The sequence below is a fragment of the Trichechus manatus genome, unplaced genomic scaffold (genome assembly GCF_000243295.1).
Source record: "Trichechus manatus latirostris isolate Lorelei unplaced genomic scaffold, TriManLat1.0 scaffold00009, whole genome shotgun sequence".
NCBI classification, from domain to species: domain Eukaryota; kingdom Metazoa; phylum Chordata; class Mammalia; order Sirenia; family Trichechidae; genus Trichechus; species Trichechus manatus.
Window position 1 is genome coordinate 34,016,620 of NW_004443945.1, and position 14,342 is coordinate 34,030,961.

Here is a 14,342-nt window from a genome sequence, read left to right on the forward strand (position 1 = left end):
TTGACTGTTGTTGCCGAGCCATCAATAAGTTATTATATTTATTTATTTTATGTTTGCTTACTGTGTCCTAGCTTCTTGTTTTGTTTTGATATGCCCAAATAGGCTGCTCATATAAGCTACTTTGATTATTGGCACCTTTGAAGTTCTAATGTCCTGTCACCAGGTGGTTAGATCTGTTACTAGGTATGTGAGCTCAGGAGTCTGCCCACTCCTCCTGTATGGATTCAGCTCAGGTGCCCAGGTAGAGAGCCAGCAAGTGTGTGGTGTGAGCTCTCACCTACAGTCCTAGACAGGCATAGGTGATTGGTGTAGGCATAGGCATCTGGCTGCAGCAGGGGGACACAGTGATCAAGGCAGGGGGCTGACGGCCATCCCCGAGTGTCCAGGAGGAAGGCATGTCCTTGTTCCCTAGAGTGCATAGGAGGGTGGGTTTTGCAGCTGAAGTAGGAGCAGCTAATGCTGTTGGTTGTAAGGACTGGGGAGCACCTCTTATTTATGGGCCCCTATTGCAGGTGGCTAGGTGGTGTTGGTGGAGCCACCAGCCCTCAGGCCTCTGATATGGGTAGGTGAAGACCCTGCTTAATGGGCAGAGCAGTGTCAAATGTCAAGGACCTGCCACTTCACAGCTGAAACAGTTGAACTTAGAGTTCTGGTATATACCCTGTTGTACTGTGGTAATGAGGGCCTATGCTGTTGAGATGCAGGGGGAAACTCTATGCAGGGGGAAAGGTGCTCAAAGTCCGTGGATCCTTTATGCCTGTGTGTAGGCAAAGGAGCTGTTCCTACCCTGTGTTCCTGGCTTAGGGGAGCTGACAGTTTATTTTTTCCTGTTTGTTAATTTGTTTACTTTCCAAGGCCCAGAGAATGGCTCAGGGCTTGTGACGGATCCTACTTCAGCCCAGGGAACTAGGCAATTGCTGAAGATGGTCCAGGACCCAGTGCAGAGCAGGGAGCGGTGAGGTAAATGGGTGACAGGTTTTTCCCTAAAGGGGGTGTTTTTGATCTGTGTGGTAAGCTGTACACAAGTACTTATCTTTCGTCTAGGGCTATTTCTCACTGGTCCTTCATGGCTGAGTAGACTCTCAGCGGCTGGGTCTCTCCCGGTGTGGAATATACCTCCAGAGCACTGATGCTTGCCTGCTTCACCACCCACCCACTAGCTGATCAGACCTGAAGGGCTCAGGCTCTCGTCAGGTCAGGTCTGGCAACTCCTTGCTGCTTCCAAACCGTCTCTCCTTCTCCCTGCCACTCAGTCCGGTTACTCAACTCTGCCTTTGATGTTCAGGGCTCCCAGATTGCCATATATAATTGAATCACTTGTTTTTTTGGGTCTTTGTTGTTAGAGAGTCTCTGCCTTCTTGGCTCCACCCCGATTTTTCAGTTTTAAACCTGAGAAAACCAACTGAAGGAGTTTAAGTGGCTTGCCCAAGGTTCCAAAGCCAGTCACAGGATGCACACTCAGGCAGTTTTACTCTAGAGTCCTTGTCTTAATCAGTATATTGCCTCTCATGAGGATGGAGCCCTTGTGGCACAGTGGTTAAGTGCTTGGCTGCTAACAAAAGGTAGGAGGTTCGAACCCACCAGCTGCTCTGAGGGAGAAAGATGTGGCAGTCTGCTTCCATAAAGATTACAGCCTTGGCAACCCTATGGTGCAGTTCTACTCTGTCCTATAGGGTTGCTATGAGTCAGTATCAACTTGACGGCAATGGATGTGTTTATCAGAACTCATTAAATAGTACATTTAAAATTGGTGAATTTTATTGCATGTAAATTAATACCTCAATAAAAAGGGTTAAAGAAAAAAACAGTACTCTGTGTGTGTGTGTGTGTGTGTGTGTGTGTGTGTGTGTGTGCCCTCAGTGGTGGATACATGAGTTGTACAGTGAGAAGTTTTAAAAATCTCTCAAAATTCTATCAAATGTTAGTGTATTGACTGAGAACTTTACTAGATAGTCATTATTTGTGCAAAGAGGCACTACAAGAAAACTAGAAGAAATATCCTATAAGCTGACTGAGAGAGATCCCTAGAGAGATTTAAGACAAATTATATAACCTTTTAGATAAGTGTGAGGGGATATATCAATAGCTAAGATTCAGTATATGACTTTACCTTGTTTAATTTCTTGCTTTGAACTTAGCTATAGACAGCTTAAAAAATTAAAATACCCAGAAATATTTGTTAATAAGATAGGTGGGAAATAATACACACTTGGGTGTTTTTACAGCTGTGTCCACAACATACAGTGCAAGACACAGAAACATAGCACTCTTGTATTTGTAGAGCTTATGAATTTAATTATACATCTTGGTAAATCGAGCAAGGGATTACTTATAGGGTTTCCAGGTTGGCTGCAGTCATGCTTTCTAAGAATAAAGCTCAGTGGTTTAAACTTGTGACTCAGACTATTTATTCCGATTGAATCTGTGTTATTGCTTCTTAAAAGTTATTTCTCATCCAGATTTTGGAAGGCAAATTAATTTCCCTTGTGAATGAGTAGGGGCAAATAGAGCATGAATTTCTATGCTGCTTTTTTGAATATTTCCTCACTGAATACTAGGATGAGTTAAAGTGGAATGCCCTGGCCTCTAGTCTTAAGTATAATCCTGTACAGTGAAAAGTGATACAGAGAAAGCAGTTTCTCAGACTCAAGCAATTCAGCAAGAACAACAACAAACACACACACACATGCACAAATACAATAAAACAGGCATGAATAGATTTAAATTTTTGAGAAGAGAACCTCTTTTTATAAAATGCTGAAAATTGTACGATGCCTTTCCACAACTCGCATATGCTCACAGTTTTACATCATATTTATAAGCAGCTGGTTGAATGAATTGAAAACACATTTCATGTTCCCTTTTCTATCTGCGATCCGCCACTAACACAGTTTGTAGCTTACCATCTCTCTACCCCATTTTCTTACCTGCAAATGGGGCTAATAATAGTATCCGCTTCATAAAGTTGTTGTGAAGATTAAATATGATAAAACATGCAAAGTGTTTAGAAGATGGCATGGCACTTAGCAACTGATAAAAAATGTTAGCTTTTCCAATATCACTATTATCTTGGGAAAAGTCTCGAAACATGCCAAAATAATAAAACCACATTTAATAATGAATGCGAACATGTAACTTCTTAGATCCAGAAATTCATCTTCTCTTCCCTAAGGATCTATTATGTCATAGTAAAATGGCTAACATTCCTCCCTCTTTCCTCTTACTCAACAGTTGCCATGTCCTTGATTACCTATAAAGGGGTTTCAGAATGGGAAGTGCAATGAGTTCTTTACAATGTCTATTACAAGTAAAATTACTATGAATTATTTTCTGTTGTAGTGTTTATTGGTCAGCTCCCTTTTGCCTAATTCTAAAAAGTGGAGTAAAATAGAGGTATCAGTCTCCATTTTCACTGAGATGGCCAAAGCTCTATTTCCTGTTTTCTGTTCCATTAGCTCCCAAATGACAGTCCTCACTGGAGCTGCTCTATGAGCCCTGTGACACATCTATCCACAGCTCAGCCAAGCCAAGCCTTCCTAAAAGATATAGTATAAATGGGCTGCTATGTGTAGAGGAAGTATGTGTACATAGACTCTGAAAAACAAACACATCTGGTGTACATTCGTGGTCACAGTAGCTTTTACCCCTTAAAAGAGTAATTTCCAGCCCAAGAATTTTCCTGATCAAATAGAAAAACCCTGGTAATATAACACAATGACACAATGATTTTTATTAATAATTATCTTGTTAAAGGGAAATGAACAGCTTTTAGAACCTGACAGTGTTTTCAAAAGCAATAACCTTTATCCAGCAGCCAAAGGCGTATATCACACTGTTTAACAGAATTAATGTCATAGCTTCTCTGAGCACACTCAGCACCACACATTTTCCCATCATATCCGAATTAAATAGAACAAAAGGATGCCTTCCTGGGGAAGAGTGAGGGAGAATTAGCTGATGCTGATTGGCCAGTATCACTTTTTAATGCTATCAGCATTTCTTTTTTTGTGCAGTTATGTCACTTAAATGAATACTTACAGAGTTCCGTTTAGTGATTCCTCTTTGAAAGCTTTGAAATAGAACAATTTGTCATTTCTTAGGGATGTCTAAGCAAATACATGTATAGATTTTTCCCCCTGAGTTTCCCCCAACAGCTACAAACAGCAGAAAAATCTGTTTCACTAGAAGAAAGAGAGAGGAAGAACACATGTATAGGAGCAAAGGAAATGATGGATAATGCCAAGTTCGTTTGTTAAAAAAAAAAAATCCCCCAATATAAAAGTGTTATATATATCTATTACTATATATATCTACATATATAGATATATATCAAGAAAAAAGTGTTTGGCTTCAAATTATTTAAGACCGCTAACTAGGTCATAATAGATAGAACATGGAACGATATCAGCAATTAAATTTAAAGGTTCTCAATATTTAATTCCTGCATGCTAAATCTGTTTAAAAATATAAAATATTTCAATGTTACTGTCTCCAAATAACACTAAATTGATTAAAAAATGTGATGGCTAAAGGCTTTAACCAACCATCTTCACTTAGAAGAAGATATGAAAGTTCAGAGGGAAGGCGGTGTAAAGCACCTGGTTTGACTGCGGTGGTTGTTACTCATTTCTCTGTTGGCTGGATTGGGGTCTGGCTTCCTCATGTCTGAGCCAGTGGCTTTGCTCTGTTCCTTGGACACAGATGACACATTTATGCCCATATCCCAAATGCATTTTCTAGGCCCAAGCAAAAAGTGTCTAATCAGCACAGCTTTCCTCTAATTGCTAGAAAATACACACTACCCAGTGAAGCCTTGCCAAGGGCCTTGTTGTTCTTCTATGAGAAGCACATGTTTGTATTCAGTAGAGATTATATGAAATCCTGGTGAATTTTGTCTTCTGAATCATTTCTCAAGCTCATCCACTTCTCCGTCTCCACCACTATTTCTCTGTTCCACAGTACTATATTTTCTCAAGTACATGGGAATAGCTTCCTAACAGATGCACCTACCTCCACTATGCCCCCTCCCCTAATTGTTTCTTTACCATGTAGCTAGCATTGACCTTTTAGAAATACCTTTAGATCATAGATTCCATCATATCCAGGTCAGTCTGCAATGTTCCCCTCCCACCCACCACTCCACCTCCCACGTCCCTTGCCTGTTTAAGACACCTCAATGGCTTCCCATTTGTCTTAAGGTAAAACACAATAATAGTCAAGGTGGCCTATATATAGATCTAGGCCCTCACTATCTCTCTGCCCTCATCTTAAAGCACTTTCCTTCTTGCTTTCTTTGCTCCATTCACAAAGTCCTCTTTCATTCCCTTGTCCTTGCCTCACTCCTGTCTACCACCAGCCCTTTTCACATGCTGCTCCTTGTACTTGGGAATCTCACATAGCACTTTTCACAGTAGCAGTTTTACACTTTTGTGTGATAATTTAATTAATTAAACTCTTTGAGAGCAAGTACAACTTCTCATAGATGGGGTAACTCAAATTTAACTGAATAGGCTTAGCTAGGTAAGAATAAAGAAAGACTTGTTTCTCTGCTAAAAATAAACAATCACAGTGCTTGTACCAAAAAATAGTAAGCTCCAAACATCAGCTAAATAAATTTAAATAATTTAAGTCATCTGAAATTCAATTACTAGAAAAACTTTTATTGAATTGTCAGGAGTCAGAAAGCTATTTTATTAACTTTCATTTCTTAGCTTTCTGCATCTGAATACAGTTGGCTTTCCTTAAAATTATCTTGAGATTTTTAAGTTTTAACCAATCTTTTCTCTTCACTTAGATATAGATAAACTTTGTCTTTTTATTTTCTTAATTGTGTACATTTTAATTGTATGTCTTTCAGCTTTTGACCATACTCATTTTGATGATGTGACATGCAAAGACATGTTGGAGGAAGCTAATTCTAAAAAACAAGAAGTTATATTTAACCCAATTTATCCAAAATAGTGTCATTTCAGTATAAAAATTATTAGTGAGATATTTTACTTTTCTTCTACACTATGTTTTCAAATTCAAATGTGTATTTTAGTCTTATAACACTTCTCAGTTTGGACTAGTTGAATTTCAAGCGATAGCCACATGCGGCTACTAGCTACCATATACATACAAGTCTAAACAATCAACAAAATAATAAATCAAGCCCTGATTTGTAGTGTTTGTCAATTTTTGTGATGTAAATCTCCCACCATGGTCAATTTCAAGCTATCAATATGATGTAAAGAGATGCACAGTAGCACATTGTTAAATAAAATTTCCACCATACAGCTATAATAGATAAAAATAACCTCAAGAGCATAGGTAATAGTAAAATGTAGTAAAATTATTAGGATTGATAAGTTTGGAGCATTAATTGCCTTTGTAATATAACTTATTTAATTGCAAGTTTATGTAATTTAATTTTGAATAATGGCTATGTTTAACAACTGGCTCACAAAATTCCTGGAAATTTTACATTTGACTCTCAAGAACCAGCATATTCCAGCAGACTACTGAACTGAGTCATCAAAATGGATAAATGGCACAAAAGTGCACAGGTAAGGTGAAAAACCTGGATAGGGAGATTACAAAGCACTGCAAATCCTATCTTCCTCCAAACCCAAGTGGTAGATTTAAAGTTGATCAATTTGTGAAGATCAGGAGTATTATAACTGTTTAAATTAAGTTCTTTTTAATATTAAAAATGATAAATAATAGCAGAGTGATTTAGGGCACAGGCCTTATACCATTATTTGTCGAACTGAGCAAGAATCTTAATCATTCTGAAATTATTCACTTAATTATCTGTAAAATGAGGAAAATAATGTCTAGCTTTTCAGTTTTCTGTGAAGAAGAATTGACACAATGCTGCCTTTTCCAAAGAATGTTCATACAAAACTTTGATTTTGTGAAAGGTTAATAGGTATTAATTTGAGGAAATTTTGGTTAAATAAGTTAAAAGTTTGAATTTTTCAGAGTACTTAAATAGCTAAAGAGAGGGAAATAATAAGAAGCACTTCCAAAATGAATTTGTCTATGGATGTCTATGCCAAGTAACTTGAGGGCTTGCTTATAGTATTCTTAGGAACATACTGATAAGTATTTGCCAAGTGCCCAGTTTAGGGCCTGATGTGACTATGTGGTCAATAAAGGAAATAAACAACAATATTATTAATAATATTAAAAATAATACTTCACCTGGTACAAGATGAAATATGACCCATATCTAGCCAAGGTATAGTAGCTAGTCCAATGGGGAAACGAAGGCCACATACTCAGCAAGATAGGCCAAAGACACTAAAGGCAGGAATTATGTGAACCCTTAAGGGATCTTTGTAGATTCAGAGAGACTAAAACCAAAATAAACAGAAAGAGAGTTGAAAGGTCAGGACATTTATCCAGAAAAACATTAAAAGCAGAAGCCAAAGCTGAAAGAAACCCAGACTCCCTTCAGATTATACATGAAAAAGAAAGAGGACTCAGATCCAAAACAAAGATCAAACAGAAGATTCCTATTTTCCTAGATTATTCTGGCCAAGTTATTAGGATAGATGAGTGAAAAAATTAATAGCTACCTGTCTTAGCTATTTAGTGCTGCTATCACAGAAATACCACAAGTGGGTGGTTTCAACAAACAGAAATTTATAGTCTCACAGTTTAGGAGACCAGATGTCCCAATTTAGGGTTCCAGCTCTAGGGGAAGATTTTCTCTCTCTGTAGGTTCTGGAGGAAGGTCCTTGTCTCTTCTGAGCATCTATTCCTGGGCAATCTTCACGAGGGTTGCCATCTGTCTTCCCCCATCTCTCTCTCTCTGTTCACTTGTTTAGTCTCTTTTCTATCTCAAAAGAGACTGACTCAAGATACACCCTACATTAATCCTATCTCATTAACACAACAAAGACAACCTATTCCCAAATGGGATTATAATCACAGGCATAGAGACCAAGAAAGAGATCAGACTCCAAGAAAAGAGAAAAGTAGGCATGTGGGAAGCAAGATAATGTGCTTGAAGGGAGCTAGTTTGGTATAAAGAGCCAATTTGCTGACAGTGAATTAACAAGAGTAAATGAATGAAATTACATTCATGAGGAGAGAAGCCTTTGGTGAAAACTGATTTAAAAAAAGTCTGAAGAAATTCTGGTCACATCATCTAAGTGGAAGAAGCACTTCAATGTTCAGGTGGATAGAGAGATTTTAATTTCAGTATGGAGTTCAGACTTGTACATGGAGACCAATCAGAAAAGATGTGCTTTTTCAGAACTAGGGTCAAGAAATAAACAACTACCTGTGGGCTATAGAAGGAGCCTAGGTGTCGTAAGCTGTTTGTGATTGGAGGCTAACTTGCAGGTTGGTGGTTCAAACCCACCCAACGAACTGTGCCCATAAAGATTAAAAACCAAAAAACCAAACCCATTGCCATCAAGTCGATTCTGAATCACAGCGACCCTGTAGGACAGAGTAATTTTCCCCTTACGGTTTCCAAGCAGCAACTGGTGGATTCGAACTGCCAACCTTTTGGTTAGCAGCCTGAGCTCATAACCACTGCGCCACCAGGGCCCCTCCTTAAAGATTACAACCTTAAAAAAAAACAAAAAAAAAGCCCTATGGAGCACAGTTCTACTCTGTAACACATGGGTTCACCATGAGTTGGACTTGACTCCACAGCAGCAGGTTTGGTTTTTGGTTTGGGAGCTGTAGAGTTTAGACTTGCAAAATTCATACTTATGTGTTAAGCCCTTCCAGTTGAGTCTGAGTCCTATCTTGGGACCCATGAAATATGACTTGTTCTAAGATTCTACCTACTGTAAAGGAGAATTGAGAATTTAAAAAAGGCTAGTAGGCATATATATGATGTGCTGTTGGCCAGTTTTGGAGAAGCCAAGAGTACAAATGAGAAGTATAGGACAACTGAGTATAACTCCTACCATCTGTAATTGCCCTTATAACTTAGCAGCCAATCCTAGCTAGTGCTAAATATAAGAAGCCTTCTTTTTTAGGATATCAAATTACTCACCTTTCACACTTCACCTGTATTCAAGAAACTATATAACAATTATTCAAGTTCCTTAGCAAATATGTAAGAAAAAAACAACAATAAAACAGTGTCTTTAAAAAAAAATTATGACATTTAATTAGCAATTCTGTCTAATGAATCCAAGAAAAAAGATTAATCCTTCTGGTCATCTAATGTTCAGGATTTGCTTCTGACCTGGTCACTTAAATTGGACTGTAAGATGTTGTGATGCTTAGATAATCTTTCCAAATAAGGATCTAGGAAACACTAACCTTTGTGGACTGTGCACCATCAACACTGCAGAGCCCAGACTAATGTGCTCGAAAGAAGAGCCAAGGTGGTCAAGGTGGCCAGTATGTTTAATTCATCTTATCAAGGGCATTTGTGGTATAGCCTCAACTCAAAGTCTTCTGACATTTAAGAGTTCATAATCCCCTCAAAAGTAAGCACTACTTCATTACACACACCCCTCAATTCTTTAGGCACAGATTTTTTTAAACATCCCTATCACCCTGTCTGGCTTCTGCCAAGGACGCCATCTTGCCCCTGGCATTCAGCACTGACCCAGTCTGACAGAAGCAGGATTGGCTAAAAATAGTGGCAACACAGGCAGCCAGGGCTCCCCTGATGTTCTGAGGATGCTTGTGCATTTTATTTGGTTCTTTTTCTTTCTTACTTTTTCTTTTTTTGAATGTTGCAGTAAAGTTTTACTGCAAGTCTAAAAATTGAACTTCTGATAGGAAATATATATCTAAGGAGATATAGAACATAAGATGAAAATATAAGTCGTAGTGACCCACCACTCCACCCTGTTTCCCATAGCTTAAACACACACACACACACACACACAAATATATATAATTAGTCCTAAACAGTACAAATAAATGTGTTTTTCTAGTTCCATATCCTGACAATTCTCAGCATGTGTTCTGCACTCAGGCCAGGTATAACTAATTTCTTTTTGCTCCACTGCAATTGCTATTTCCTCTGACATCTTTGCATCTCAAGTGTCTGGCATACGGTAAGTATTTAATAAATATTGAGTAAATTAATTAATAAATATATATTGCACCAGTCAAGACAGTCTAGGTTATGCTGCAGTAACAAATGATTCCAAATGTTTATTTCTTGCTCGTGCTTTATGTTTATCTGAGTCAGCAGTCGCTCTGTTCATGTCACTTCTTTCACTGACCAGAGAAAGTCACATGTATAGCCTGGCATCAATGGGTTTGGGAAAGTATTAATCTGCTTCCAGGGAGGGACAGCAAGCTTCACAAATGTTTACTGCTTTTCAGCTCCCACAGACAAAACACACATATTCACTCCCCACAAGAGATAACCCTACTAGTCTGGCATCAGTTTCAAAGTCTAGGGACTTGTAATGGTCCTTACACTGGATCTGGAAACCTATGAACAAGTTATCGATCCTATATTAAAAAACTAAAAACAGTTGCTATGGTGTCGATTCCAACTTATGGTGACCCCATGTGTTTGTCAGAGTAGAACTGTGCTCCATAGGGTTTTCAATGACTGATTTTTCAGAAGTAGATCTCCAAGTCTTTCTTCAGAGGTGCCTCCAGAGGGACTCCAACTTTCAACCTTTCAGTTAGCAGCTGAGCACATTCACCATTTGCACCACTCAGGGACATCAACACTATACACATCCAATGTACAACAGTTGAGCAGGATCAGGCTGACCACAGTAAGTAATTACATTCAGAAGATGGAAAAATAGGAGCTACAGCAGTCCATTAAGTTTTAAAATCCCACTGGGTTTGTTGTTGGGTGCACTCAAGTCGATTTTCGACTCATAATGACTCCCTATTACAGAGAAGAACTGCCCCCGTAGGGTTTTCTAAGCTATAATCTTTATGGGAGCAGATTGCCAGGTCTTTCTCCCATGGAGAAACTGGGTGGAATTGAACCACCAACCTTTTGGTTAATAGCTGAGCCCTTAACTGTTGCGCCACCAAACCTTTTTATGAAGTTATTGTAAGGAGTTCCTAATCTGAGGGTGGGGAACATTCTTTGATAGCTCTACAGTTCATTATTTTCCATGGGCTCTAGCTTTGCCCTTTGAGAAATCCTTCCTTTTCCATGATCCTCTTTGGCTACATCTGAAAGGGACGTTGGAGATCATGCCCTCATTGGGGGCTGAGGTACGTTCTCAGCCTGCTTTACACCGATGGATGTTTAGAGGCCCATGTTTCAAGAAATCACATTAGGTTATATTCTCTTTCGACAGTACTACTCCCTCAGAAACATAGTTGACTTCTTATCTATTTGATTCTATCAATTCTGTTTGCCAGTAGACATGCCTCTCTCTCCGCACTTAAGCTTAAGTATCTCGAGCCTATCAGGTTCCCTTATGAGTCCCACATCCTTGCACGGTTAGTATTCTTTTCCTAAGCCATTTGGTCAATGCAAAGACATTATGAGTGCTAGATTAATTAATGATGACCGCATTTTTGACTTGTACCTTGGCTGAATTTTAATTGGCTCCTTTTGTCATACAAAGGCCATCTCAGTGTTATCGTTCATGGGTTATAGATGAGAATCAGTTGCATTTTTCGAGTCTTCAAGTTCCTGAATTTCTGAATTTCTTGACTCTCCCTATTCCCTTTCATTCCTTCTTGCAAACTGGTCAATATTTTCTGAATTCTTTTCTGTCAAATGCACCTTGTCAAATGCAGACAATGGCAACAAGACACACAACTGACATTGTTTCTTAACTTCTTGACACAAAGCAAGCCACTCATTAAGAGTATTATTTGCTCTTTAAATTTTTAGAGGCAACAGTTTCATGACATGAATAGCACATGATCAACCCCAAATAATTGCTCCTGGCTACCCACTGCCTGGCTTTGAAGCCATTGCCACCTGTTTTAGTTTTATTGCTTAGGCACCAATTCCTGTGTCAGAGTAGACTAAGTTATGCTATAATTATAAACAGCCCCCAAATCTCCAAAATTTCAGTGACATAAAATTACAAAAGTATATTTGTCATAGCTCCTGCTGTGTGTCCGTTGGGTGTTGGCTACAATGGTGCCCATGTCTTCATATACATTTCAGGCCCCCCTATGATGGAACGGCTCCTATTAGAACCATTGCTAGCCTAGTGGCAGAGGAAAAAAGAACATGGCAAACTATGTGCTAGCATTTAAAGCTACTGCCAGGAAGTAAAATATATGATTGACTTGAACAAGCTACATGGCCAAGTCTGACATTGATGAGATTAGGAAGTATAATCTTTCCCCTGGGAGGGGCAGTTAATATTTGGGAACAATAATACAATCTACCTCAATTATATAAGTTATTTTTCATAATATTTTTCTACAATATTAAATATAAACGTAACGTGAAAGCCAAAGGGAAAATTAGCGTGTGGGCTCTGGAGTCAAATTACCCTCATATTCCCACCCTGCCATACACTACAAGTAAATTACCTCATCTCTCAGATTCAGCTTCCTGTCTGTAAAATTAGGATAAAAATAAACCTATTTTACGAAAGTTGGTAGAGGTGAAGTGAGACAAAGTTTGTAAACCCTTAGGAGGGAGTCTGTTATGCAATAAGAGCTTAATAAACATGGCCCATCATTATTATTTGGCATAGCATTGGTATTCATATTAGTATTATTTGAAATATTGTTTTATACACACAACCATTTGATGAAGCAATAATACTTGTTCTCTCATTTTATCTACAGCTTGAATCACTTTTGCAATTGTTAAGTAAAAGTGGCAAGGAGAAAATCTTAAAGTTAATGGAGCTCCCAAAAAAATCTAAAACATGGGAGAGGAATAGTCAATAATGCCCCTAAGAAAAAATCTGATATTCACCATATATTTCTGATTGGAAAATTTTGAATTTCAATTAAAGTGTTTTATGCTCCTATTAATGAATTTTATATTCACACACAAACTCACAAAAAAAAGAGATTCATTTACCGTATTTTTATGCAAAGACAACGTGCGTTGAAGTATTTTCATAAGCGTGCTATACTAATTTTTTTTCTTCAGTAACGTGGTAGAGGGTTGGCATGGCGGATCTTGTGCAGGTGCCTCACGGGAGAAGGGCACGACAAATGCAGAAGTTGTGCATGATTTGCATAAAAATATGGTAAACAAGTATACAAGAAGCATACTTCATATTAATTCAAGGAGTCCCTGGATGGTACAAAGAGTTAATGCTGTCAGCTGCCAACTGAAATGCTGGGGTCCAAATCCGCACACAGGCAACTTGGGCAAAAGACCTGGTGGTTTACTTCTGAAAAATCAGCCATTAAAACTCTAAGGAGCACAGCTCTACTCTGACATACTTTGGGTCACCACAAGTCAGAATCAACTCCACAGCAAGTGGTGGCTATATAATAAGAATGATGGAGTTATATCACACTACAATAGATTAAAAAAAAAACGTTAATTGTGTATCCAAAAATTATTTATCCCAGAATTTCATTTTTCTGAATCAGACAAGATATAGCATTGTATCAACAAGGAGGTTACCACATTTGTAGAAAGACTTTGTAACGCTTAGAAAGACAAACATAATGCTTTTCATTTCTGCATTAAAATCTTCAAAATACTATAGTATAGGCAATCTTAAATGATTGTTAAGATGTAAGAAGGCACAATATTTAACCTGAAAATCTCTTCAGAGTCTAGTCTAAGATCATCATCCTGGAATGATGACATCATAGGTACCAACAGCCAGACAAATCCAAATGTCTGGACACTATTTTCCAATAGAGCCATATGGATGGTCTAAAATGTAACAAGACAGTAACTGCATTAGCCAGATATATTTTCATGACAATAAAATCTATTTTTCCTTTTAAACATTGTTTAGATAATCATTAAGATTAATTTGGTTAATCTCTTGAGATATGATTATTTCACTGATAAGTATACAGTACACTTTAAAAGAATATTTGCCTGGTGTATGAGTTCAGGAAATAATTCAAACCAAAAACAAAACAACCCACCAAAGTTAATGACTTATTTGGTACATTGAGCAAGTGAACCAGGGAGCTGCCAAATTCCCACTTCAATCTGAGTTTCATATATTCAACTGTTTTCATTTTGGGTAACAGCTTAATTCTATGTGTATATGTAATCTTAGCAGTGGGTGTGTGTTTTCTTTTAAAGTGTGTCTTATCATTTCCTGGGCAAATTTTAAAGGGCAAGGCAAAAATAGCAGCACAACTACCACACTTTACCTAGATGACAATAGCATCTTTTAAACATTAATCACTTTTTCAAAATGGAGTGAATTATGTAGACATTACTTCAATAATCTTCATAACTAATGTGTAAATTTGGGGAGTATTTGAACAAT